The 5791-nt window shown below is 36.8% G+C and overlaps 1 long non-coding RNA gene across 1 annotated transcript; it reads left to right on the forward strand.

Moving 5' to 3' along the window:
- Positions 1 to 349: 349 nt before the first annotated feature.
- On the forward strand, positions 350 to 4094 carry LOC148155254 (uncharacterized). The gene is made up of 3 exons (XR_015765461.1): positions 350 to 2613; positions 2727 to 2850; positions 3682 to 4094. It is a non-coding gene; the product is annotated as an uncharacterized LOC148155254 (long non-coding RNA).
- The last annotated feature ends 1697 nt before the right edge of the window (positions 4095 to 5791 follow it).

The following is a 5791-nucleotide window of genomic DNA, read 5'->3' on the forward strand; positions in this document are numbered from 1 at the left end:
TATACTAGCCTAACTGTTGCTGGCCTGGTATTGACTTTGATAACATTAACATGTGCTGTGGAGTTCGGTGTATTTTGGTTCTGTTAGCACTAAAACTGGTCAACCCGCACACCAAGTCATCAGTAGAACAGCTGTTTAAATCAGCTAATCAACCACTGCGGTGATCAGGCGAAAACTTGTTAATAATCACAATACGTTACACAATATGTGACACTATGTTGTCAGGCATAATGACAACATAATGTTGTCACTATGCCTGACAACATAATGTAACAGACTGGATGTTCTGTTTTAGTGTTTTTGCTACTTTTTTGTGTGGGAAGTGTTTGTTGTTTGGTGTTGATTCCCCTGGTCGGTAATCTCTGCTCTATCTGCTCGTTGAGCTGTTGTTTGTCGGTTGCCATGGCAATGGGTCCGTGTGTGTGTGTGTGTGTGTGTGTGTGTGTGTGTGTGTGTGTGTGTGCGTGTGCGTGTGGGTGTGTGTGTGTGTGCGTGTGTGTGTGTAATGCCGACATACAGAGTGAGAAAAGGCGGAATAGAAGTTGTTGGAGCTATTTTTTCTTTATTTCTTTATCCATTTGAATTTTGTTACTTTATTCTTAAATTTCTATTTTTTGTATTATTTACAGAGTTTATTTGTAGGTTGATAATTGTTTATTTTATTTATTTTTTGTTTTATTATTTTCCTTATTTATTTTCTAAATTTAGACAGGAAGTAATGTGGGTCAGTCCACTTTCTATAAGCTTAGGGGCCTGGTGAAGGACCAGCAGGCATTTGGGTTTGGGGCCGATGGTTTTTACCAGAGCAAGAGTGGTAGCATGAGAACAAATGAAAGTTTGAACTCTGTAATTGTTTGGTGAAAGAGGAAAATAAATCACCAAGAACAATCAATAAGTTTGGAAATTGAACCTTCTTTTGCCTGTGTCGAGAAACATGACCCCAGTGCCTTAGTAGTGGTGTAGTGGAACTTTTATTGGATGTTTGGCTTGGCAAACAATCAGAAGTGGTTCTGTCTAGTTTGGTTTTTCACCTGTTTATCAGCTTTATTGTACCTTTATTGTGGCGCACAGCTATGGAGAGCCATTTGCGCCAAAATTAAATAAATAAATAAATGGGTTAAATAAATAAAAAATGAGTAAAATAAATCAAAAAATGAAGTAAATGAGTGAAATAAATAAAAAATGTGTTAAATAAATAATTTAACTTTTTCATTAAACCAATTTTTAATTTATTTATTTTTCATATTATCAATTTCCCAATTTCTCTTTTTTATTTATCTATTTGTCATTTATCCCTTTATCCATTTACCCATTTTTCATTAATCTATTTTTTAATTTAACCGTTTTTCAATTTCCTTTTTCCATTAACCCGATTTTCTATTTCCCACTTTCATTAATCAATTTCTCATATATCCCTTTTTTTACTTACGCATTTTCTTTTATCTATTTTTCATTTACCCATTTTTCATTAATCTCTTTATCTATTTACCCATTTTTCATTAATCTATCTTTTAATTTAACCATTTTTCCATTTCCTTTTTCCATTAACCCGATTTTCTATTTCCCACTTTCATTAATCAATTTCTCATATATCCCTTTTTTATTTACCCATTTTCTTTTATCTATTTTTTCATTTACCCATTTTTCATTAATCTCTTTATCTATTTACCCATTTTTCATTAATCTATCTTTTAATTTAACCATTTTCCATTTCCTTTTTCCATTAACCCGATTTTCTATTTCCCACTTTCATTAATCAATTTCTCATATATCCCTTTTTTATTTACCCATTTTCTTTTATCTATTTTTCATTTACCCATTTTTCATTAATCTCTTTATCTATTTACCCATTTTTCATTAATCTATCTATTAATTTAACCATTTTTCCATTTCCTTTTTCCATTAACCCGATTTTCTATTTCCCACTTTCATTAATCAATTTCTCATATATCCCTTCTTTATGTACCCATTTTTCTTTAACCTATTTTTCATTTAACTTTTGTTTGAAAAACTTTTAATTTTCCCATTTTCCAATTTCCCTTATTCATTTAGTATTTCCTTATTTTCTTATTTATCACATTCTATTTTCCCCGCAAAACTTAGGGGGAAAAATAAATGCAAATGAGGAGTGGCACGTCATCAGGCTACAACTTCCCCAATTGGTTGGTTAGCGTCACACCTACTTTGCTTTCAAGAAAGATGGCGACCTACTAACGGGTTATCAATAAGCAGAAGCTCATCAACTTCATTAGAAAATAGTGTTATTACTCCTGACTTTATTTTTGTGTGGCCGCTCAGACAGAACGTGTTTCAGCTGGCGGCTCTGATGGACTCAGAGCTTCACCGTCGGGGTTTTTTATAGTTTGGACGAAGCGGCCGCTGAAGGTGGCTTACGACTGAAGGTTCAGGACGCCTTCGTAGCTACCAGCTGTGATTCAACTATAAGGAGCAGACTTGACTGTACATCGTAAGTGAACTGCAATATCCAGTGGCAGCTCTACGGAGCATCGAGCTGAAAGAATGACGGTGGCAAGCCTTGGAGATCTGCATCGGAGGCCATCTTTCAGACATGCACCGCTGCTGTCCGTCCAGGATCCTCCGGTTGCCCAGACGGTAAGCTAACGCTGATGTTTTCCAACTATAGTCATATTTGATCGCCACCAGGTCAAAAGTACAGCTTGTTTTTGCAGCACATTCATTAATGTTTCTATCGTGTATGTTTTCAGATGTTAAGCTGTCACAGCAGATCATCCTGCAGACCTCTGGTCTCTGTTTCCAGTGGGCTCACAGCTTCAGGGTGACCAGAGACCTTCACCTTTCTGGAGCAGGAACACCCGGCCAAATGCACTGGTGACACATTTAATTTAAAAAATGTGGGGGTAAATTAACGCTGATGTTTGTAAACAGACTACCTGAATACAGTGACCTTAGTGAGGGTACAGAATGCAGAATGGATAAAAGCTGAACTCCTGCTAAAATCTGTCCCTATTGGTTACATCCCTGAAATGTGCCAAGTGTGGCCCACATGCATACATGTCGTATTCATATAAAGTAATTATGACTATTCATTTCAGTAGTTCTTTGTGGATGTATAACTTGGCCACCTTAGTTTCCCTGTTTTTGTTCAACATATTTGCCTCAACATTTGGTTACTGTTCCATAATTTGTACTCTAAACATGCTTTTACTCATGTTTATCTCTTACTTACATGTTTAAGTAAAAAGTAGCTGAATAAGAAATTACACATGAGTAAAGAAGCATTTGGTAAAAAGTATACAAGTACTGAGTAACTGATCAAGTTATCAATTATTTCATATCTTAAAAAATTACACAATTAGAGGGCTCAAAATATAAAGTTCAGCGGAATTTTTAGTTTTTTAAAGACAAAATAAAAAAATTGTTTAAATAAGAATAGTGATGCTTCATAATAAAATGACCTGAGTAAAAGTAAAAAGTTCAGCATAGTAACGGTACTCCTAAAACTTCATTTGAGTTTCAAAAAGTTACTCAACTATATTTGAGTAAATGTAATTAGTGAGTCCTAAACTCTTTCCTTCTGAGGGAACAGGAGAAGGAATTGTTAAGGAAATAAATTAATCTTATTTTTATATTAAACATTGTTTTAATTAACAAACGAATCATAAATAACACCCAGAACATATTCTGTTATGTTTATTCAAGGATCAAGAAAAATGACTGGAGATTCTGGCTGAGAGAGGGACAACGGCAAACAGGGAGGAGAACCGTCTGCACTGTGAGCAGCACCAGAACTCCTGATGAATCTCCTTCAGGAAGAACCAGAGAGATGGCCGACCTCCGCAGAGAAGAGTTCATCCAAACATCAGAGGAAAAATGATTTTTTTTTCACTTTCAAGGACTCTAAAAAGCTTGCTGATTAAATTTTCAGTTAATGTTCAGCAAACATTCAAAGTTTAGTGTTTGGATAATACTTATGCAGTATCACATGTTTAGACTAAATTATCACATGACTAGAGCTGATTAAATCTTGGTTGCACCTCGGCGAGAAAAAGAGTGCCACAAACCTCCCAAAGAAGAGGATAGCAATGTATGTTTAAATAAACATACAACAAAGATTTTTGGTGCACATCATCTTTAAAGTGTCTAGTTATGATATTCACCTTTGCATTTATAAAAATTTGTTAGGTGTGTGAGCAGGATGTGTAAACATGTTGACGGTCATAATAGTGACAGGTGGGAGAATACGTTTGACCAATAGGTCCACTTATTTAAATACATACCATATTCTTCCAATTCCTAACTTCTTCCTTTTTAAGATTAATTTTGAGTTTGGTTCTTGATTTGTTGGACTTTGTTATAGCCAGACAAAGCATACAACAATGTAGTTGTGAGAAAAATGGAACCCTTACTGATTCTGATAGTGATGGCTTAGACATAGACTATAAGGGGAAGATGGGCCATTTTCCATGCCTGATTTTGAATGCATATGATCAGTTCATGGGAAAAGAGGATAATCTGACCCTTCATCAGGCATGTGGTACTCTGTTACCACCTGCAAAAGTTTATGACGAAGGGACAGCTGTCTCTTTGATGTACCCTTTAAAGAGGATCCAAATGAGGTTCCAACACAAGATGAGAAACTGCTGATCCACTAGAAAAACAACAATATTTTCCTAATGGAAACAAAGACGAAGAATTATATAGAGACTGATGTCAACTAGATCAATGAGCACATGAGAGGTGTAGACCTTTATGACCAAACCCCCTCAAGGTTCAATGTCATGGTCAGGTCCAAGAAGTGATGGTGGTCCATACGAAAAGCACACCTGAAACGGTGCCGGTAGCCTAGGAGGTTGGAGTTTATCTTGTACCTGGTGGGTTGCCTGTTGGAACCCCCACTTTGTTTGTGTCAGTAGTTGTGACCTTGATCAAGAGGACAATTCAGCCACCATGCCAGCCGGTGGTATTCAGAGGACCCTGGTGGAAGAGCCAGTGTATGACTGCCTTACTTCTGTCAAACTGTGGCAGGCAAGCTGTAGCTACAATATAGTAGCTTACTGCTGTTGGTGTGTGAATGTGTGTGTGAATGGGTGAATGACTAAATGTGGTGAAAACATTTTCAGGTCATTTGGACTTGATAAAGAACTACACAAGTACAGGCCATTTACCTTTCAGATATTATTTTACAAATGTGTCGTAGGAGGAACAACTGATTTGCTCATCATGGCTTATTATCTTATGCAAAGGTTTGGTATAAGGCCAGCAGGTCATGGAAATAGATCTCAAATGGACACTTCTCTTCAAGTTATGACGAGATGTAACCAAGACACTTTCTGGTCAGTCAATGCAAGAGTCGTTTCCAGAGATGTTGTTCCAGTTGTTGCTTTTGCACCACCCATGCTTTGGAGAAATTCAAGGTTTTATTGCACACCGAGTGCTTCAAGAAAGAACATGGAAAGTAAGAAAGAGATGAAATAACCTAAAATTGAAGAAAACCAAAGTCACCAAATGGTGAGAAGGAGCCATACTACTCTCCTTTGATTCCAGGCCTTGGGGTCCGGTATCCTGCAACTTTCAGGTGTGTTCCTGGTCCAACACACCTGAATTAAATGGATCACCCTCTCAGTATGCAGTCCAGTTCTCCAGAGTCCTGCTTATCACCTGATTCAGGTGTGCTGAAGCAGAGGCGGATGGAAAAGATGCATGACACAGGCCTTAAATCCTGGAGACGGAGACCCCTGGACTAAGTCTATTGAGTTTTACTTTATGACAGTGTGACAAATGTTCATAATTTTCAGAAATATAAATGAAA

This window comes from Poecilia mexicana, unplaced genomic scaffold (genome assembly GCF_051168715.1).
Source record: "Poecilia mexicana isolate PSO_F unplaced genomic scaffold, ASM5116871v1 scaffold_15, whole genome shotgun sequence".
NCBI classification, from domain to species: domain Eukaryota; kingdom Metazoa; phylum Chordata; class Actinopteri; order Cyprinodontiformes; family Poeciliidae; genus Poecilia; species Poecilia mexicana.